Source organism: Pseudophryne corroboree, chromosome 3 (assembly GCF_028390025.1).
Source record: "Pseudophryne corroboree isolate aPseCor3 chromosome 3, aPseCor3.hap2, whole genome shotgun sequence".
NCBI classification, from domain to species: Eukaryota; Metazoa; Chordata; class Amphibia; order Anura; family Myobatrachidae; genus Pseudophryne; species Pseudophryne corroboree.
The window spans coordinates 82,200,460-82,223,604 of NC_086446.1; the positions used below are offsets into that span (position 1 = coordinate 82,200,460).

The 23,145-nt window shown below is 43.9% G+C and overlaps 1 protein-coding gene and 3 pseudogenes across 1 annotated transcript in view; 2 read left to right on the plus strand and 2 right to left on the minus strand.

Annotated features, from left to right (window-relative positions):
- LOC135057184 (zinc finger protein 845-like) overlaps positions 1-23,145 on the minus strand; it is a 369,289-nt gene that overhangs the window by 156,856 nt on the left and 189,288 nt on the right. The gene's annotated exons all lie outside the window — the stretch shown is intronic.
- On the minus strand, positions 12,016-12,134 carry LOC134892171 (5S ribosomal RNA; annotated as a pseudogene).
- Positions 13,240-13,358, plus strand: LOC134895368 (5S ribosomal RNA; annotated as a pseudogene).
- On the plus strand, positions 19,955-20,073 carry LOC134892172 (5S ribosomal RNA; annotated as a pseudogene).

Consider the following 23,145-nt stretch of genomic DNA (forward strand, 5'->3'; position numbering starts at 1 on the left):
CAAACCTGAGGTACTCCTGGTGAGGAGGGTAAATGGGGACATGCAGGTAAGCATCCTTGATGTCCAGAGAGACCATGTAATCCCCCTCGTCCAGGCTCGCAATATCGATTTTTACCTTTGAATACTTTTTTAGATCTGAGTGATAAGCATGTTCCGAAAGAATTGGATATGAATTTAAATTTGTCATTTATAAGAAGCCTCCTCATCATGAACAAACAGAGTGATCTGGGAATAAGACTGGTTCCGATCACCATAGCAACCGAGTAAACTAAATGAACACGGGAAAGGAAGGTCTCTAAGGTAACGAGACACATCAGAGAGCAGTCACGTGATCAGGTAACGTGATGACGCGAGCTGCGATGCACGGCCAGACGGCTTCTGTGACGGAAGTTGCTAGGAGACGAAAACAAACACACGATATAGTGACGTTTCTGTGGGTTCTGATCACATGACCGGAGAATGAGAACGGGATTAAATGAGGAGGCTGGAGATGTTGTACAGGAGGCGGTCTTGGCACACGAGCGTCATAGACTTTTAGGAGGATGATTGTATAGAGACCAGCTGTGCCGGGACCAATCAGGAACAAGGGAGGGACTTTTAAACCAGGAGAAGGATTGAGAAGGCATTCAGAGGAGCTGACCTTGAGAAAGACCCAGGAAGGGTCGGAACGCGTGGGTGCTCTTGGGGACTGACCTGACTGGATAAGGACGTGGTACCATCTATGCCAGACCTGGAAGGCTTTTGGACACCAGAAAACTCTCCAAGCTGCAGCTGGGCAGTCTGATGTAACATATGCTCATAGAACTGATTATTCGGTTCTCACCAGTTCGTGGTAATTATCCATTGCTTTATTTCTGTCAGGATCCAGCCCACAGATGAATGCCAATTAGCACATGCTGTGCAGATTTTATGTGCATGTAGTGGAGATTGTTTTTGGAAAAATCCTCTTCCATTCATTGTCTTGTTTTTAATGTTTTAAAATAAATCATGTAACCTAAGGTAATACACTATGGTTTGCAATTTTCCCTCTTTTTCCGGTACAAACTGAGAAATAAGGAAAACCACAGGAATACGATCTGATTTGACCCCTATACAGCGCTGGTTCAGTGGTATCATATATGTTGTGTGCTTGTCTGTATTGATGTACCGACACCTGTCCCGTTTTTAGGAGGTTTCTGACTAGAGATGACAACTCCTCGGCTTTTTCCACTGGAAGAAACACTCTTTTCTGGTCTGTGTCCAGAATCATTCCCAGGAACAGAAGACGTGTCGTCGGGACCAGCTGTGACTTTGGAATATTGAGAATCCAGCCGTGCTGTTGCAGCACTTCCCGAGAAAGTGCTACCCCCCACTACCAACTGTTCCTTGGACCTCGCCTTTATCAGGAGATCGTCCAAGTACGGGATAATTAAAACTCCCTTCTTGCGAAGGAGTATCATCATTTTGGCCATTACCTTGGTAAAGACCCTCGGTGCCGTTGATAACCCAAACGGCAGCATCTGGAACTTATAGTGACAGTCCTGTACCACAAACCTGAGGTACTCCTGGTGAGGAGGGTAAATGGGGACATGCAGGTAAGCATCCTTGATGTCCAGGGAGACCATGTAATCCCCCTCGTCCAGGCTCGCAATAACCGCCCTGAGCGATTCCATCTTGAACTTGAATCTTTTGCTATATGTGTTCAAGGATTTTAAATTTAAGATGGGTCTCACCGAACCGTCCGGTTTCGGTACCACAAACATTGTAGAATAGTAACCCTTTCCTTGTTGAAGGAGGGGTACCTTGACAATCACTTGCTGTGAATACAGTTTTTGGATAGCCACCAACACTGCCTCCCTGGCAGAGGGAGTTGCCGGTAAGGCAGATTTTAGTAAACGGGGAGGGAGACGTCTCGAATTCCAGCCTGTACCCCCGAGATACTACTTGAAGGACCCAGGGATCCACCTGTGAAAGAGCCCACTGTGCGCTGAAATTTCTGAGACAGGCCCCCACCGTACCCGGGTCCGCCTGAGCAGCCCCAGTGTCATGCTGTGGACTTACCGGACGCAGGGGAGGACTTCTGCTCTTGGGAACTAGCTGTGTGCTGCAGCTTTTTCCCTCTACCTTTTCCTCTCGGCAGAAAGGATGAGCCTCTAGCTCTCTTGCTTTTCTGGGGCCGAAAGGACTGTACCTGATAATACGGTGCTTTCTTTTGCTGTGGGGTAGCCTGTGGCAAAAAAGTTGATTTCCCAGCAGTAGCTGTGGAAACGAGGTCTGAAAGACCATCCCCAAACAGTTCCACCCCCTTATAGGGTAAAACTTGCATGTGCCGTTTTGAATCGGCATCGCCTGACCATTGCCGAGTCCATAACCCCCGCCTGGCGGCAATGGACATAGCGCTTATTTTTGATGCCAGCCGGCAAATATCTCTCTGTGCATCACGCATGTATAAGACGGCGTCTTTTATATGCTCTATTGTCAGCAAAATATTGTCCCTATCCATAGTATCAATATTATCCGACAGGGAATCTGACCACGCAGCTGCAGCACTGCACATCCATACCGATGCAATAGCTGGTCTCAATATAATGCCCGTGTGTGTGTATATAGCTATAGATTGTAAGCTTGCGAGCAGGGCCTTCCTACCTCTGTCTGTCTGTTTTTACCCAGTTTTGTTCTATTACTGTTGTTCTAATTGTAAAGCGCAACTGAATATGCTGTGCTATATAAGAAACTGTTAATAAATAAATAAAATAAATATAGCTTTAAGGGTAGTTTCCTGCTTTCTATCAGCAGGTTCCTTTAGGGCTGCCGTATCCGGAGACGGTAGTGCCACCTTTTTTGATAAACGTATCAGCACTTTATCTACCCTAGGGGGTGTTTCCCAACGTGACCTATCCTCTGGCGGGAAAGGGTACGCTGCCAATAACCGTTTAGAAATGATCAATTTCTTATCGGGGGAAGTCCACGCTTCCTCACACACCTCATTTAATTCCTCAGATGCAGGAAAAACTACTGGTAGTTTTTTCTCACCAAACATAATACCCTTTTTTGTGGTACCTGGGGTACTATCAGAAATGTGTAATACATTTTTCATTGCCTCAATCATGTAACGGGTGGACCTATTGGAAGGTACACTAGCCTCATCGTCGTCGACACTGGAGTCGGTATCCGTGTCAACATCTGTGTCTGCCATCTGAGGTAGCGGGCGTTTTAAAGCCCCTGATGACATTTGAGACGCTTGAACAGGCGCAAGCTGAGTAGCTGGCTGTCCTATGTCGTCAAACCTTTTATGTAAGGAGTTGACACTGTCACGTAATTCCTTCCATAAGTCCATCCACACAGGTGTCGACCCCGCAGGGGGTGACATCACATTCACAGGCATTTGCTCCGCCTCCACATCATTATCCTCATCATACATGTCGACACAGCAGTACCGACACACAGCACACACACAGGGAATGCTCTGACTGAGGACAGGACCTCACAAAGCCCTTTGGGGAGACAGAGGGAGAGTATGCCAGCACACACCAGAGCGCTATATACCACAGGGATATCACCTATAGAGAGTGTTTTCCCTTATAGCTGTATTATCATAATATACTGCGCCTAAAATTTTTACTCTTTCTGTAGTGCAGGACTGCAGGGGAGAGCCAGGGAGCGATCCTTCCAGCGGAGCTGTGAGGAAAAATGGCGCCAGTGTGCTGAGGGAGATGGCTCCGCCCGTTTTTCGGCGGGCTTTTTCCCGCTGTTTTTGTAATTCTGGCAGGGGTATTTTTACACCTATATAGCCCCTGGGGCTGTATATGGTGTCCGTTTTGCCAGCCAAGGTGTTAATATTGCTGCTCAGGGCGCCCCCCCCCCCCCCAGCGCCCTGCACCCATCAGTGACCGCAGTGTGTTGTGTGCATGAGGAGCAATGGCGCACAGCTGCAGTGCTGTGCGCTACCTTGGAGAAGACAGAAGTCTTCAGCCGCCGATTTTCCGGACCTTCTTGCTTCTGGCTCTGTAAGGGGGACGGCGGCGCGGCTCCGGGAACGGACGACGAGGTCGGGTCCTGTGTGCGATCCCTCTGGAGCTAATGGTGTCCAGTAGCCTAAGAAGCCCAAGCTACCACCACTTAGGTAGGTTCGCTTCTTCTCCCCTTAGTCCCTCGATGCAGTGAGCCTGTTGCCAGCAGGTCTCACTGTAAAATAAAAAACCTAAACTATACTTTCTTTCTAGGAGCTCAGGAGAGCCACTAGTGTGCATCCAGCTCGGCCGGGCACAGAAATCTAACTAAGGCTTGGAGGAGGGTCATAGGGGGAGGAGCCAGTGCACACCAGATAGTCCTAAATCTTTCTTTAGATGTGCCCAGTCTCCTGCGGTGCCGTCTATTCCCCATGGTCCTTACGGAGTCCCCAGCATCCACTAGGACGTCAGAGAAAATAACAGGCAGGAGTGTAGCTCAGGACCAGGCTCTAGGATCAAGGTACAGTGGAGAAGAGCCAGAGCCTCCCTCTCTCTGCAAAGCTGGAGCAGCAATGTGCTTAACATGGAGGGAGAGGAGTAAGCCTGAGGCATGCATTATCATAACAACCCCAAGGGTGGGGAGGGGCTGCAGGCTATTCCCACCTCCCCCATCAATACCTCAACTCCAGGGACATGGCCGTCTGTGCCTATGGCCTGCACCCTGGTGGTCTAGTGGTGGAGCGCAGCACACTGTGACCCCACTGCACTTGCTCCCCGCTGTCTCCCACCAGCGGGGAGGTTCGCCTGCTTGCGGGGAGCCGGTCACCTTACCTGCCTGGCATACGAATGATGGGCTTCCCATGAGTTGTGCTGCCTTGTATGGGCTCTCCCACGACGGAAGTCACTGACACAGATGCCACTGCCGTGTGTCGGAGCGCCGGTATGTGCCGCTGCTCAAATAGTTGAAGAAAAAAAGTAACCCTAGTGGGGAGCAGATCCCCCCCCCCCGCCCTCCCTGAAATGGTGCCCGCTCCTGCCGGCACCACAGTAAAAACAAAATGACGGGCCCGGACCAGGGGCTGGGGTATAAGGGAGAGGGAGGTCAAGCATATAACCCAGTGTAGCTTCTCTCCTTTGCCTCCTAGTGGACAAACAGGGAAAGTGTTATTTTAAAGGGCAGATTTTGTTACTATTTGGTAAAGGCGGTGTCAAAGTCGAAAAATATCATGCTGCACGTTGCCATATATTCACCCCATGCGCTTGCCCGCTGCACGTGCACATTCTCTCCCGTGCGTACACACTCGCAGTTGCATGACGGCGCCTCCGTGGTCGTGCGCTCGGGCGCGTGGTATGTGCATTTACGGTAGAGTTTGGGTGCGTCTGGTGGGCGACTCAATCGTTACATAGTAAATCCAAATAGTATGTTTTATAGGTAATGTTCCCCTTAATAATAACTGTAAGTTTGTTTAGTGTAACTGGTCCCTGGACAGAGGAATTCCTCTTTGCATGATACGAAGGGTCAGACAGGGTATGAGCGGTGGTGTTTGGTACCTAACTAAAGAACATTTTATTAGAAACAATCCAGTGCTGGTTAGGTAAAGATTAATCGCTCCTGCGTATAGTTATGTCTATAAGTAGTTTCTGGACATTTACTGTATTTGCGGTTCATTATCCATGCGGCGGGAATCCTGAGATTCCCTCCCACCTGAGCAGTTTGATATAGTCACAGCCCACCTGTTTAAACCAACCTATGACCTTTTGTTATAATGCGGGGAGACATTCCTGTGTCCAATGAACAATGAGATTATAGGTCCCTTTGTAGTGTACTGTATGCAGTGTATATAAGAACAGCCAGCTTGGACCAGCTCAGTCTACTCTCCACAACGGTTTTCATCATTGACTAACTAGGAGCTGGTGACCAGGACTGCGCAGCGAATCATTCCCCAGTGTGTAGGTTCTCTCTGTGACCACCTTATTCTCTGACTGTATTTTGCCACGTTCTCTCTCATTGTATGTTATTGTTTGCGATTGTGCCGCTATTGTATATTTATGTGTAGTTATTCTGTTAGATATTGATGTTAGCCTGTAGAGTATAAGATGTTAACTGTATTTTCCCTTTTTACATAACTAAATCTCGTTAGTAAAGGTTTTGGAACCTTAGCAAGGTATTGTGTGTTTATTACATTGCTGAGGGTATTCGGAGCGTCTCAATCGCTCAAGCAGCTTTTATATTAACAAGGTTAAGAAGCGTTATATCAGTACAGTATTTCAGTAGCAAGGTTTACAGTATAAGCTTAATCTTTCAGTGTGTTGCATACAAGGTTTACAGAGTGTCATCCCGTGAGCGTCTGCGCCGCTCGTGTTCCACTCGTGGGCACAGCGTCTGCTACGCTAGTAGCGTAGCATTACGGTAGTCGGCCGCCTATAGCGTACTCGATACCAAACGTAAGCCACGAGCGAACGTGCCGCTCATGCGTCTCGACCACGGATAAGCGTCTGCTATGCTAAGTGCATACCCTTACGGTACCTCATACGCCAATTGCGTACTGAGTCTCTTTCCCTCATATAGTGAATGTTATAGGATAAAAATCAGCTTTATCAATTGAGGGCTCGTCCGTCCTACACATATCCGCACTAGCGAACACAGACTTTATCTGTCAGCAAAGGGCGGGAAAGTAGTATCCCTTCGTATCCGTATTAGTGGTGAGGGATACAGTAGTGCTGACTAGATAAGCGTCTGTTTCGCTACGCTGTAGGTTTGCTGGTGGAAACCGGAACCGGAAGGTAAGAACAGTACGCTATTGTCTTTTAAAAACTGTTTATTTCTGTTTTGCGTACGCACACACGCACGCACACACCTGTATTTCTTTTTCCATTTGTGTAATTTTCACATCTCACCTTCCTGTTTGCCATTTATAATTGATAACGTGCTGAGAAAGATTTGTTGCTATTTGTAGTTAAAAGTAAAAATAATACGTTAAGGAGTAATTTGTAAAACACGCACACGGCTTTGCCTAAAGATACAAGGAAAGATCTGTGTGGTGCTCGGTAGATGATTACAGTTAAAGATCATTTACATTGATATAAACGTGTTAGTTGTATTTCTGTTGACATATCTGGCCTGCGTACACGTGTCCCTATCAAAGGGCGGGACTAGCGTACGTGACGCAAGGGTCGACGCACGGAGCGTATATTACGCAACGGAGCGTCTGGGTACGCCCACGTAATACAAATCACACGATAGTATTGTTTTAGTAGGCGATACGGAGGCAACGCGATAATAGCGCAAGTCAATCTCAGTGTCCAAAAATTTTTTATCTAATAGATTCTTCTCTAGTTGCAACTCCTCTAGGACAAGACTGCGATACTGAATGAAAGGGATTTCTGTACAGAAACGAAAGTAAAGAGTATATGAGGTGAAAGAGTGTGTATATATAAGTATTTTCTAATTTTTGGTTGGAACGTAGAAGTCGAGTTCTCGTGAGGACATCCGCGAAAGTGACGGCGCGTGGTGGCTTGGGAGGCATCCCTTGTTAAATATTGAAATTAGAGTATAGCAGACCAGGAGGTCTACTGTAGACACAGACCAGGAGGTCTAGGTACAGCAGACTAGGAAGTCCGCTATAGATAGAGTCAAGAAGCACAACCACAGGAGGGTTGGTGCAGTACCCATATAGGCCATCAAGCTCTGGCTGAAGGAATTCGCAGCCACAATTTTCGATTCCGTTGGTCGTTCCGCACATAAGATTAGTTGCTTATGTGCAGTACGATTGTACCGCACGTAATTGTGTGCATTAGTTTGTAACTTGACCCAGTACCGTTTGCGTACGCTAGTGGGGTCATAAACGCTATTTGTACATTCTAACGTGATTTGTGTAATTTTTTTATTTTAAGGGAGATTTGCTGGTCACTCGGGAATTCTCTAACAAGCAATAGTTACTGGGAAGGGTAAGTGCTCTTCGGATCAAACCCACATGTTCCAGTAAATAGAGGTTCAGGTCGCAGGGGCCCTGGGTTGAGTACGCCAGCGCTAGGGCAGCGTGTGGGCGTATTGGTCGACGTGGGCGAGTGTGTGAAGGTACTCGGTAAACTTTCACCGTCTGCCTACCCCGGACATCTTGGTTTTTGTAAGGGTTCGCTGAAGACCCTGATTTGAAGGTCAGAGGTAGTGAAAGCAACACCTGCAAAGATGGGGGCCAGTAGTTCAGGTAGGGGGCGATCAACCTTGGTTCCGGTTGATTTAGTAAGCCGGCCAATAGGGTCGGCAAGGTATATCATGTGTGAGAAATACGGTTCACACACAGAGGTTTTGTGCGATAAATGGGAAAGAATGACTGTGCATGATGGGGAAAAGTTCCCACGAGTAGGCAGTTTTAGCCCAGAGGTGTTACAAAATCTAAGGAGAAGGATATGTCTCATTAAATCTGCAAAGAGACGGATCCGACATTATGACTATTTACAGTTATGGCAACAGGAGGGTGAAATACAAAGAGGATTGGCTCAAGTGGCTGGATCTAACCCTATCAAAAAACTGATAGCCACCGCTCCCCCACCACCATACATGACGGGAGAGAAGGGGGTTAAAGAGAGTGGCACACTGGTGTTTGATAAACATGCACTTAGTAAATGTATAGATGTTAAAGATAATGTAACTAAGATTGTTGATGCTAATACTAACCCGTGCAAGTTGTACCCCGTTTTAAACTTTCCCCAGGATTGTGATCAAGAGGATGAGCCCACAACAATATCGGCACTCTCTCTAGCAGCCACCATAGCAGAAACGACAGTGGGCACGGCCCAACCCGTAAGAGTAGTATCAAAGGCCCCTAGCGGAGGGACAGGTGAGGTCGTATCGACTGGTAAGTACGGCACTGTACACTATGCAGAAACCATTACACCACATGTTGTAGAATCTACTCAGAATGACGTTATTGAACTTAATCCTGTCAGGGTAATTGCAGTGCCAAATGGGAAAACTGACACTTCAGGAGTCACTCCTGTCAGAAACATCGCCATGCACTGCCCCTTTTCCCGAACAGAATTAAGATCAATGATGTCTGAATTCCCTGATCCTAGGAAAGATCTGGTTGCAAGCCAGAGATACATTAGAGAGCTAGGTAACTCTGCAGAGCCCACTAACAAAGATTGGCGGACATTGCTGAGGGCATGTTTACCCCCCAATGTCAACTCAGTGAAATTTATTGCTGACTGTAAATTAGACGAAGAGGTACCACTTACGGATGCAAACAATCAAGATAATGTAAAGAGAATCAATTTACAGTTAGGAGAGTATTTCCCAGCTGTTGTCAAATGGAACAAAATTTTCTCCATTAAACAAAAAGAGAGAGAAACAGCTGCTGATTATTTCCATCGGGCACTGCAGGACATGGCTAGGTATACAGGGATAGAAGACATCAAAACAAATGTGAATCATAGAGAAGTAGCAGTATCTGTGTTAATGGACGGTTTAAAGGAAGTATTGAAGACTAGGGTACAGACCACTCAACCATGTTGGCGAGGTTTGTCTGTGGCTACTTTGAGAGAGGCCGCTGTTGATCATGATCGGAATATCATCAGACACAGGGAGTCGCAGAGTGATAAGTTAATGGCCGTAAGTATACAGGCCCTGACCACAAGGCCACCTCAGCATAAGTCTCAGACCCCTGTGGGTAAGTCAAATGTGGTAACTTGTTATTACTGTCATAAAGAGGGACATTTTGCACGAGACTGTAGAATTAAAAACACACAAAACTCATACCAAACCCCTAGACAACGACATGACACACGAAATTGGGATCAAGGACCGCAGAGACGGAGTTATGAGCCACACGCAGGGGAAACAAGAAGGTATCCCCCAAGAAGAGACTGGCAAGTCTCCGATAGTTCCCATTTACCCCCTTCACAGGTAATAGCGGCCAGTGCAATACAGGGAGGGCACCACACACCATAGGGGTGGGGCCACACCTGTAATCTGCAGCCAGTGAAATTAATTGCGAGCCTTGGGAGTGAACCCGAGATCACAATTGATGTAGCTGGTAGATCTCTAAATTTCCTTGTAGATACGGGGGCGGCCAAGTCAGTGATAAATTCGACCGTGGGCATGAGAACCACTGGTAAAACAATTCCAGCCATGGGAGTAACAGGAGTAGTACGACACTATCCTTTAAGCAAACCAGCAGAGATTACGATAGGGCCTTTGCATACCAAGCATTCTTTTCTGCTGGCTGCATCCGCTCCGACTAATCTCCTAGGGAGAGATTTACTGTGTAAAATGGGATGCGTCATATATTGTACTCCTGAAGGTGTGTTCTTGGACATACCCGAAAACCACGCTCAGGAAGTGCAGGATATGCTAAACTCCCCAACAAGATTAATGTCACACACTGTTGTTGTAAATAGGTGTCCGTCCAAGGTAGAAGAAATGACTTCCCAGATACCGTAGTCACTTTGGACCATGGATGGACAAGACACTGGATTAATGGCAAACGTAGCCCCAGTAGTTGTACAAGTAAAAGATGGTAGGATAGCTCCAAAAATCCCACAATACCCTCTGAAGCCAGAGGTGGAGTTAGGAGTTTACCCTGTAATAGAGCGATTGCTACAACAGGGCATTCTGGTAAGGACGTCCAGCACTGCCAATAGCCCCATCTTCCCTGTTAAAAAGAGTGGGGGGAGGGGTTACAGGCTAGTGCAGGATCGAAGAGGGATCAACAAAACAGTTGAGAGTCAATTCCCCGTAGTGCCAAATCCAGCTGTCATCCTTATGCAAATCCCTCCGACTGCCAAATTTTTCACTGTGATTGACCTCTGCTCCGCTTTCTTCTCGGTACCTCTGCACCCTGACAGTCAATAATTATTCGCATTTACTTACAGAGGAGTTCAGTACACCTGGACTCGCCTACCACAAGGTTTCATAGACAGTCCAAGTATTTTCTCACAGGCCCTGCATGATTGTTTACAGTCTTTCCAACCTGAGAGTGGATCAATATTGATACAGTATGTAGATGATTTACTGCTGTGCACAGATTCACTGGAATCGTCCCTGAGAGATACGAAACAACTCCTGTTTCAGACACCGGACACAAGGTTTCCAAAGATAAATTACAGTTATGCCAGACCAGGGTGAAGTATTTGGGACACTGTCTGACACAAGGACTGAGACACCTCACCGCTGATAGAATTCAAGCAATTCGTGACATGACCCTGCCACAAACCCAGCAACAGATTAAAACGTTTTTAGGAATGTGTGGGTATTGCCGTAACTGGATCCCAGGTTTTTCCATACTAGCCCTACCTTTGCAGGAGATGGTCTCATCAAGCAAACCTGATCGGATTTCGCACACAGGCGAATCTGAGATGGCTATATTGGGTGGGGGGTTTTTCTGGAATCTGCACTGGTCCTGATTGTACACTAATTGTCATTCAATTGTTATATAACATATATGACATATAGGGCAAATATACTGAGACCAACATAAAGCTACTGACTTCGCCTAATAAGGCTTTTGAAGTAGATCAATGTTGGTGGTGCTCCCAGACATTAGTTCAAAAGCAAACTGGTAAGGGATTGTTTTGCAAAGAAGCAAAAAAGAAGAGGACTATTATGTCTCTCAGGGGCACACTTCATTTCTATAGATTGATAGAAAATTGGAAGAATAGATAGGAGATTGTAGTTTGTATGTGGGATTAGATAAAACTTAACTTTTAATGGTATTCACAGACGAAAAAATGGTAAAATTATAGCTGTGTATCAGCAGTATAAATTAAAACAAGTATTAAACAAAATTGTAGTGACGATGAAGTAAAGTGTGACTCACTTAAATAAAGAGGGTGACAGGAAGATAACTGTAAACCCACTGATTTGTAAGCGAGTATTTAATGTTAGACGTTTGTCAGAAGCGAAAATATAATGTTCCTGTTATCTCTATGTAATTATGATAATAAATACACTTGTATAGTCATAAAAGAGATAGCAGGAAGCCGGCTTGTATGGATCAGGACTCCTATAAAGAGGGTCAGCTGGGGTAAATGAATGACAAAATTAATTGTGATGAAATCTGCTGATCAGCGGAGGGTATATTCCTTAATACTACAGTACCCGGTATTCCCAGAGGGTCACCCTTTCTGGTACTGACCAGGCCCAATGCTGCTTGGCTTCCAAGATCAGGCGAGATCGGGCATGTCCAGCATGGTATGACTGTAGAAAGTCAAGAAAATACCTATCAGCATAGGCAGTGGCCGATATTGAGGCCAATTAATAAGATATGGTCCGAAGGCTAAACATTGGTGTATGAAGAGGTGACAGTAATACACCTGCGCTGTATAATACAAAGCATGTGGACCAGAAAATTCCCGCACACGAATTGCCTGGACGGTTAACCATAAAAGATTATCCAATAGTTGCTGACAGGTACAGTAATAATCACTTAGTGAGTATAAAGCAAAGAAGAGGCTAATTCATAACCGCAACTTATAATTATGCATAGAAAATTATTATGATGCCTAATGAAAATTCATATGGATTACAGTGCAAGAGCTGCAAAAGCAGCTATCAAAAGGTTCTATAATTTCACATAGAATAATGCAACGGCTGATCACATAGAACACAGTGCAATGACTGATTAGAATTCGCGAAAATACAATAATTTGCAAGAGCGACTGTACATTGATTGCTAGAAGCCGCCTTGGTGTTACACGGATTGTAAATAAATATTAATGAAAAATGTGTGCTGACCCATATATTTATATAAAGCAAGTAATCAATAATCCAGCAAACACAAAGCAATTATAGGTGTAATAAGTAAACACAGCTCTCCTGCTGTAGGAATGCAGAAAATCAAATAGTTACCACACTGATTAAGATTTAATAAGAGGCTAATAAATACTTCCCTGTGTAAAGTGGGTGACACAAATGTAAATGAAAATTGGTTAATTAGTTGTGTATACAGGGAGTTTAATTGGTAGTTGATTAGTGGTTTCTCTACACTTGGTAAATGCTCTGTGTGTCAGCCGTTACCATGGAAACCAAGATACAGGTGTTAAACTTATTACACCTATAATTAGCCGCCTCTTTGCTTTATACTCACTAAGTGATTATTACTGTACCTGTCAGCAACTATTGGATAATCTTTTATGGTTAACCGTCCAGGCAATTCGTGTGCGGGAATTTTCTGGTCCACATGCTTTGTATTATACAGCGCAGGTGTATTACTGTCACCACTTCATACACCAATGTTTAGCCTTCGGACCATATCTTATTAATTGGCCTCAATATCGGCCACTGCCCATGCTGATAGGTATTTTCTTGACTTTCTACAGTCATACCATGCTGGACATGCCCGATCTCGCCTGATCTTGGAAGCCAAGCAGCATTTGGCCTGGTCAGTACCAGAAAGGGTGACCCTCTGGGAATACCGGGTACTGTAGTATTAAGGAATATACCCTCCGCTGATCAGCAGATTTCATCACAATTAATTTTGTCATTCATTTACCCCAGCTGACCCTCTTTATAGGAGTCCTGATCCATACAAGCCGGCTTCCTGCTATCTCTTTTATGACTATACAAGTGTATTGATTATCATAATTACATAGAGATAACAGGAACATTATATTTTCGCTTCTGACAAACGTCTAACATTAAATACTCGCTTACAAATCAGTGGGTTTACAGTTATCTTCCTGTCACCCTCTTTATTTAAGTGAGTCACACTTTACTTCATCGTCACTACAATTTTGTTTAATACTTGTTTTAATTTATACTGCTGATACACAGCTATAATTTTACAATTTTTTCGTCTGTGAATACCATTAAAAGTTAAGTTTTATCAAATTCTACATACAAACTACAATCTCCTATCTATTCTTCCAATTTTCTATCAATCTATAGAAATGAAGTGTGCCCCTGAGAGACATAATAGTCCTCTTCTTTTTTGCTTCTTTGCAAAACAATCCCTTACCAGTTTGCTTTTGAACTAATGTCTGGGAGCACCACCAACCTTGATCTACTTCAAAAGCCTTATTAGGCGAAGTCAGTAGCTTTATGTGGGTCTCAGTATATTTGCCTTATATGTCATATATGTTATATAACAATTGAATGACAATTAGTGTACAATCAGGACCAGTGCAGATTCCAGAAAAACCCCCCACCCAATATAGTTTGCCTTACTGAGGTCTGTCTCAGCTATAGGAATCTAGCACGGCAAGATTGTCCATTTAACATATTGAAACTCCTTCCATGTGTAGTCATCCTTGGATCACTTACTAATCCATTGTTCAACATTATCTTTAGATTATTAGCCACCTTATCATTTACTTTTCAAAAAATAGCATTAGCTATTTATAACCATCATGAGCTTTAGCCTCAAGAATGAACTCAATACAAAACGCAGGACTGAAGATTTAGATAGCATTTTCCCTACAGAGGTGACTTCTACTGACCCTGAACGAACCTGGGAAGATGAGCTTATTAAGCTGAAATATACGTTACAAAGACAAGCCAGAACCAATTGGGACCTAACGAGCTTAGAAAACTACTGCAAACAGAAAATCACACCCAGAGGTTTAAGACCGAAATTATTTCCGTCCTTTGATCTATATACAGATACTTTGAGGCAGGAATGGGAGAACAGCCTACTCAAATGCTCACATGAGCTCATGCAGATACTAATCAAACACAACAACTTGGTCCTAGAGGGATGCACCAGGGAAATTGAAAAACTGAGTAAAGCACTGGAAAAATGGGAACAGAATACCAATTTTCAAACGTCCTTTGAAAAATTGAAAAAAAGAACTCGATACCTATGAGAATACCATTATTGAACGGAAGAAAAATAAATTCTTTAGGGACAAAAGAGACTTCAATATAGGAAAGATTTTCAAGTGGACAAGACCAACAAGGTGGGAGAATCCTTCGGCTCAACAAGGAACCCCCTCTTCTTCCGAGGTAGAATTATCCAGCTCTGAGGATTTAGAAGAATACAATCCAGATCGGAGGAATTACTCCTCCACAAGAATCCAACCAGCCCCATCGGCTCATTTTTTAGATCAGACCAGCCGATCTCGTGGCCGCTCAAAACAAGGAAAAGAAAAACCCGAAGAAGTAAGAAGAAGAGGAAGATGGGGTTCCCCCTCACCAAACCGATACCCCATACGAAGGAATCGGAAGCAGTACTGATATCTGACCGCCTTCAAATAATTAACCTCTCTACACATACCCTCTCCAACATTCATAAGGAAGTACTCGAAAAAGGACTCACATTCTCACCAACCAAAAAATTTGACAGGTTTCAATGGCAGACAGACCTTAATCTTTTTGGACGTAAACTTCTTCTTACCAAATTTTTTGCCAATCAAGAAACCAACATAGAAAATGCAACAATTCCCTCCCAGATGGGCCTTGGATCTCCGGAAGAACTAGAAGCACTCAATAGCCTGGAAGAACTGTCTGGTTTGGCAACTACTAAGAGGACCCATACACAACGACAGATTTGCCGAAAAAAATCCACTTTCTTCCCCAACGAGACTATCTGTCCTGAGGTAAGAACGTTTATCAAATTTGGTATCCAAAGACCTTGACACACTCTACACAAGAAAAAGGAAGTTCAGAACCACAGGAAACTTGTCCCCACAGGCCAGACATGCCCTAAAAGAAATCAAATCTTGGCAAGACATAATAATTAAACAGTCGGACAAGGGAGGCAATGTAGTACTTTGGCCGAAAGAGATGTATGAGAAAGAGGCAAAAAGGCAACTCAATGACACCAACTGCTACAGTAAGAGTCTTTTTGATCCAACACAAAATTTGATAGTGCAATATATGAGGATTATTGAAGAGGCCAGACATCTGGGGACGATCATACAAGCTGAATATGATTTTCTTAAAATCCAACACCCTAGAGTACCAACTTTCTATTTGCTACCCAAGGTGCATAAAAATCTACATAAGCCACCTGGACCCCCTATAGTCTCAGGCAATGGAGGGCTACTAGAGAAGGCTTGCATCTTTCTAGAGATTCACCTTAAAGACTATGTGACCACTCTACCTTCTTACACCCGGGATACAACAGATGTATTAAGAAAAATTGAAAACATCCACTTGGAAGACAACCATCTGCTGGTAAGCTTAGATGTTGAAGCCCTTTACACAAGCATCGATCACGACCTGGGTATCAGGGCTGTCAAACATTTTCTACAGATTGACGGATTGGATAGCTTCCATGAATTTCTCCTAACCCTCCTAGATTTTGCTCTACGCAAAAATTACTTCACGTTCAACAACCACTTCTATACCCAGGAAAAAGGCACAGCCATGGGAGCGGCGTGTGCCCCTACCTATGCCAACCTTTTCCTGGGGTGGTGGGAGCAGGAAGTCGTCTTTCATGAAGATCAAGATCATTTCACACAACACATCATCCTTTGGACTCGTTATATCGATGATATTCTCATGATTTGGGAAGGGTCGCAGGAAGAGCTTTCCCAATTTCTACTGTTCCTGAACTCTAACAACTTGAATCTCAGGTTTACACATGAACAAAGCACGGAAAGCATTTCTTTCCTCGACCTGAGGATATACAAAGGAAAAAACAACATGCTTTCTACAGAATTACACAGAAAGAAAACGGCCACAAACACCCTCCTTCATCAACAAAGTTCTCATTTTCCACCCACTATTCAAAATATCCCTAAAGGTGAATTTTTACGACTAAAAAGGAACTGCTCGAGCAAAGAAGTCTACCAGGAGAAATGCAAAGATCTGACTAAGAGACTCAAGGAACGAGGGTACAGCTCAAGACTCATCAAGAAATCCAAATTATCTCTTCAAGAAACCCCAAGAGAGACACTATTGTTCCACAACAAACCTCCGGATAAAGAGGACAATGTCCTAAGATTCGTGGGCACATTCTGTGAAGAGTGGAGAAATATCAAAGGAATCCTTCAAAAACATTGGCCAGTACTACTATCGGATAATGACTTAGCGATGAGACTAAAGGACACAATTGATATGAGCTGGAAACGCTCGCCAAACCTGGCAGATCACTTAGTTCAGAGCCGTTACACATCACAACCCACAAGGAATCCCACCATCACAGGGTCTTATCCCTGTGGAGAATGCAAGGCTTGTACCCACATCTCTAGAAACCCAGAAATAGTTGATAAATTCAATAATAAAATAAAAATCACTAATTTTTTCAACTGCAAGAGTACAAATGTGGTCTACTGCCTCACCTGCCCATGTGATAAAAAGTATGTGGGTATGACCACCCGCATGCTGAAGCAAAGAGCTCTTGAACACATTGGATCAGTCAGAAATGCCAAAACAGACCAACAAAAATTTAAACAACTAACCACAGTGGCAAGACACTTTCTTCAATACCATGCAGGCTCACCTAATGAACTCAAAATATTTGGTCTTCAACAGATCAAATTAGGTATTAGGGGCGGTAATATCACAAGAGCATTGTTAAGGAAAGAAAGCGAATGGACCTTTAAACTTGGCACAATAGCCCCCAATGGTCTTAATGAACACATTAATTACAGCGTCTTTTTAGAGTAATCCATACAATTTTATTAGAACTCCTTAATAATGCTATTAAAAAATGTTCTCAGTTGTTTCACACAATAATTCCTGTAATGACACTGCCTAATTAGTGGACATCGAGAACGTTATTATCACTTTCACTTACACAACAGCTCCTTCTCTTCAGCACCATTCCCCCCCCCCCCCCCCCCCCCCCCCACTTCCCACCTTGTTTCTTTCACTTCAATTCTCTCCAGTAACCTTTTTCTATCCACGCCCATTTTTCACTCATTATTTTATCACCATTATCCCCTCCCATAATCTATAAATATTCATTTACACACTAGTCTTCATTTCCATTACCTGGCCCCCACCCATTTTCCCCTCTCTTATTTCACCCACTCCACTTTTTTTATTTTTATTATTATTTTTATTTATATTTATTTTTATTATTATTATTTTTATTCTTATCCATTTCCATTATTATCATCATTTTTATCACTTTTTCATTATTATCATTCTTATCATTTTTTCATCTATTTTTTCATTTTTTTCATCTTTTTCATATCATTTTTTCACATTCATTTTATTATAACAATTTTACCAATCTAACATTTTTACTATCACCACTTTTCCCACTCCAAATTCATCCACCATCTCTTTAAAGGCACACTTATTCACACCACTTTTACAATACAATCTCAATCATATCACTTCATTCTATTGCCTATTTTCAGGTTTAGCTTTCTCCACACCCAGAAATTACATCCCTTTCACCTCAAAATCATGTCCTATTCACACTCCTTCCTATTCTCACTGGTTATTTTTATATCACTGTCACCTTAAATCATCACACTCTTCATTCCCACCCATCCTTTTGATCAGGTTTGTTCAATAAATTCTCAGTAAGCAACCTGCATCAAACAATAATTTCATAAAATGAATTTCTGTCCTGATCCTCATTATATTCAATGCTCAGCAGTTTCCTAATTTCACACATATGTACACATATCAGTGTACATCTATTCAGGTGCTTACATTTGCCACTTTCCATGTCTTTAATTGCAATATAGCAACAGTATTCCAAAGTACTACCCAGCCAAGTGACAGTCTGTTCGCAATTTTCTTAATGAAATCAGCAATCACAGTGCCTTCACCATTCAATCTCGGGTTTCTCCGCTGCTTATCAATGATTGGCTCCCCAACATGTCTATCATTCTTCCTCACAAGCTTATTGGCTAAAGCTCCTGTTAAGTGACACACATGGAGGGCTCACAGATCAGACGATCGTGTGAACAAGCTCCTCCCAGCGAAACGCGCGTCACTTCCGGTCCGGCACCCGACTTCCGGGACCTCCGCGACGGGGCTCCGGCGGACGGACTCCTCTCCGGCATCGCAGCAAGTATTTGACCGCTCTATGTAGCGGATTCAGCTCCCTGGACACATAACCTCCCTGTGTATCCATCACTGGAACATAGGAAAGTTTCACACTGTATAAAAGGCATCATACAGGTCCGTTTCCCCTGCAACCACTGTGCAGGGTACAACACCTGTTTATTGGTTTCCATGGTAACAGCTCATACACAAGACAGTTACCAAGTGCAGGGAAATTATTTTTCAATTGTAAACCTTGGTAGATAGATTTGTTTCCCCAGCAACTACTGTGCAGGGTTTAACACCTGTATCTTGGTTTCCATGGTAACGGCTGACACACAGAGCATTTACCAAGTGTAGAGAAACCACTAATCAACTACCAATTAAACTCCCTGTATACACAACTAATTAACCAATTTTCATTTACATTTGTGTCACCCACTTTACACAGGGAAGTATTTATTAGCCTCTTATTAAATCTTAATCAGTGTGGTAACTATTTGATTTTCTGCATTCCTACAGCAGGAGAGCAGTGTTTACTTATTACACCTATAATTGCTTTGTGTTTGCTGGATTATTGATTACTTGCTTTATATAAATATATGGGTCAGCACACATTTTTCATTAATATTTATTTACAATCCGTGTAACACCAAGGCGGCTTCTAGCAATCAATGTACAGTCGCCCTTGCAAATTATTGTATTTTCGCGAATTCTAATCAGTCATTGCACTGTGTTCTATGTGATCAGCCGTTGCATTATTCTATGTGAAATTATAGAACCTTTTGATAGCTGCTTTTGCAGCTCTTGCACTGTAATCCATATGAATTTTCATTAGGCATCATAATAATTTTCTATGCATAATTATAAGTTGCGGTTATGAATTAGCCGCCTCTTTGCTTTATACTCACTAAGTGATTATTACTGTACCTGTCAGCAACTATTGGATAATCCTTTATGGTTAACCGTCCAGGCAATTCGTGTGTGGGAAATTTCTGGTCCACATGCTTTGTATTATACAGCGCAGGTGTATTACTGTCACCTCTTCATACACCAATGTTTAGCCTTCGGACCATATCTTATTAATTGGCCTCAATATCGGCCACTGCCCATGCTGATAGGTATTTTCTTGACTTTCTACAGTCATACCATGCTGGACATGCCCGATCTCGCCTGATCTTGGAAGCCAAGCAGCATTGGGCCTGGTCAGTACCAGAAAGGGTGACCCTCTGGGAATACCGGGTACTGTAGTATTAAGGAATATACCCTCCGCTGATCAGCAGATTTCATCACAATTAATTTTGTCATTCATTTACCCCAGCTGACCCTCTTTACAGGAGTCCTGATCCATACAAGCCGGCTTCCCGCTATCTCTTTTATGACTATACAAGTGTATTTATTATCATAATTACATAGAGATAACAGGAACATTATATTTTCGCGTCTGACAAACGTCTAACATTAAATACTCGCTTACAAATCAGTGGGTTTACAGTTATCTTCCTGTCACCCTCTTTATTTAAGTGAGTCACACTTTACTTCATCGTCACTACAATTTTGTTTAATACTTGTTTTAATTTATACTGCTGATACACAGCTATAATTTTACCATTTTTTCGTCTGTGAATACCATTAAAAGTTAAGTTTTATCTAATCCCACATACAAACTACAATCTCCTATCTATTCTTCCAATTTTCTATCAATCTATAGAAATTAAGTGTGCCCCTGAGAGACATAATAGTCCTCTTCTTTTTTGCTTCTTTGCAAAACAATCCCTTACGAATCTGAGATGGCATTTGAGAGACTTAAACAGTGCCTAACGCAGGCACCGGCATTAGGTATGCCAGGCTATGGGAAACCCTTTGAGCTGTACGGAACAGAGAGTGCTGGGTGCGCAGCAGGTGTCTTAACCCAGAAGCATGGTGATGCCAGCAGGCCGGTAGCCTACTACAGCGCTCAGCTAGATACGGTAGCACGATCCCTTCCCACATGCTTGCGAAGTGTTGCAGCGATAGCATTGCTAGTTACTAAAAGTGAAGATATAGTGCTAGGACACAACCTCACAATTCATACACCACATACAGTGTCAGCCTTGCTGAATTCTGCCCAAACCAGACACGTCTCATCAGCACGGTTTACAAGATGGGAATTGGCATTGATGGCCCCGGTAAACATTACTATAAAGAGATGCAGCGCACTAAATCCTGCAACATATCTCCCAGGTGTGCCTGGACAGCCACAAAGGGTGGAGGATGAGAGTGATGGTGAAGGAAAATTTAGTACAGGGAATGACACGCATGATTGTATGGAATATTTGACCCAAAATTTCATGGCACGGCCTGACATCAGTGACAACCCACTGGAAGATGTAGATTTTACTTTCTACACTGACGGTAGTTGTCACAGACAGACGGACTCGGGAGACTTGTGTACTGGATACGCAGTCGTAGATGACCAAAGTACCATAGAAGCAGAACCGCTAGGCCCACCACACTCAGCACAAGTTACTGAACTGGTTACCCTAACCAGAGCATGTGAATTGGCTAAGGGCAAGTCAGCCAATATCTACACAGATTCTAGGTACGCCTTCGGAGTAGTCCATGATTTCGGGGCCCTATGGCGCCTCAGAAATTTCATGACGGCAGCTGGCACACCCGTAGCGCATGCTGCCCACATCAAAAGACTTCTAACAGCGATACAGGAACCCGACAGAGTGGCTGTTATCAAGTGTAAAGCTCACACATATAGCCAAGACCCGGTATCACTTGGTAACAGCCGAGCAGACGAAGCTGCTAAATCAGCAGCCAGTACCCCCATACAGACAGACAGCACACAACTGATGGTATTCAATACTGTCAACACACAGAAATTGTGTGAAATGCAAAATTTGTGTTCCCCACAGGAAAAGGCAGTTTGGAGGTCAAAAGGATATGGCCAGGAGTCCTCAGGACTCTGGACAGATGGACAGGGTAAGCCAGTGGCACCCAGAGCATACCTTCCAAGTCTAGCGGAAGCGGCACATGGGATGACTCATCTAGGCAAAGAAGGAATGTGTAAGTTGGTAAGAGCTTATTGGTGCGCCCCAGGATTTTCTTCCCATGCGGATAAAAATAAGAATTTACTTACCGATAATTCTATTTCTCATAGTCCGTAGTGGATGCTGGGAACTCCGTAAGGACCATGGGGAATAGCGGCTCCGCAGGAGACTGGGCACAAAAAGTAAAAGCTTTAGACTAGCTGGTGTGCACTGGCTCCTCCCCCTATGACCCTCCTCCAAGCCTCAGTTAAGATACTGTGCCCGGACGAGCGTACATAATAAGGAAGGATCTTGAATCCCGGGTAAGACTCATACCAGCCACACCAATCACACCGTACAACTCGTGATCTGAACCCAGTTAACAGTATGATAACCGTAGGAGCCTCTGAAAAGATGGCTTCCAACAATAAACAACCCGATTTGTTTGTAACAATAACTATATACAAGTATTGCAGACAATCCGCACTTGGGATGGGCGCCCAGCATCCACTACGGACTATGAGAAATAGAATTATCGGTAAGTAAATTCTTATTTTCTCTGACGTCCTAGTGGATGCTGGGAACTCCATAAGGACCATGGGGATTATACCAAAGCTCCCAAACGGGCGGGAGAGTGCGGATGACTCTGCAGCACCGAATGAGAGAACTCCAGGTCCTCCTCAGCCAGGGTATCAAATTTGTAGAATTTAGCAAACGTGTTTGCCCCTGTCCAAGTAGCTGCTCGGCAAAGTTGTAAAGCCGAGACCCCTCGGGCAGCCGCCCAAGATGAGCCCACCTTCCTTGTGGAATGGGCTTTTACAGATTTTGGCTGTGGCAGGCCTGCCACAGAATGTGCAAGTTGAATTGTACTACAAATCCAACGAGCAATCGTCTGCTTAGAAGCAGGAGCACCCAGCTTGTTGGGTGCATACAGTATAAACAGCGAGTCAGATTTTCTGACTCCAGCCGTCCTGGAAACATATATTTTCAGGGCCCTGACTACGTCCAGCAACTTGGAGTCCTCCAAGTCCCTAGTAGCCACAGGTACCACAATAGGTTGATTCATGTGAAACGCTGAAACCACCTTAGGGAGAAATTGAGGACGAGTCCTCAATTCCGCCCTATCCGAATGAAATATCAGGTAAGGGCTTTTATAGGATAAAGCCGCCAATTCTGATACGCGCCTGGCTGAAGCCAGGGCCAACAGCATTACCACTTTCCATGTGAGATATTTCAAATCCACTGTGGCAAGTGGTTCAAACCAATGTGATTTTAGGAACCCTAAAACTACATTGAGATCCCAAGGTGC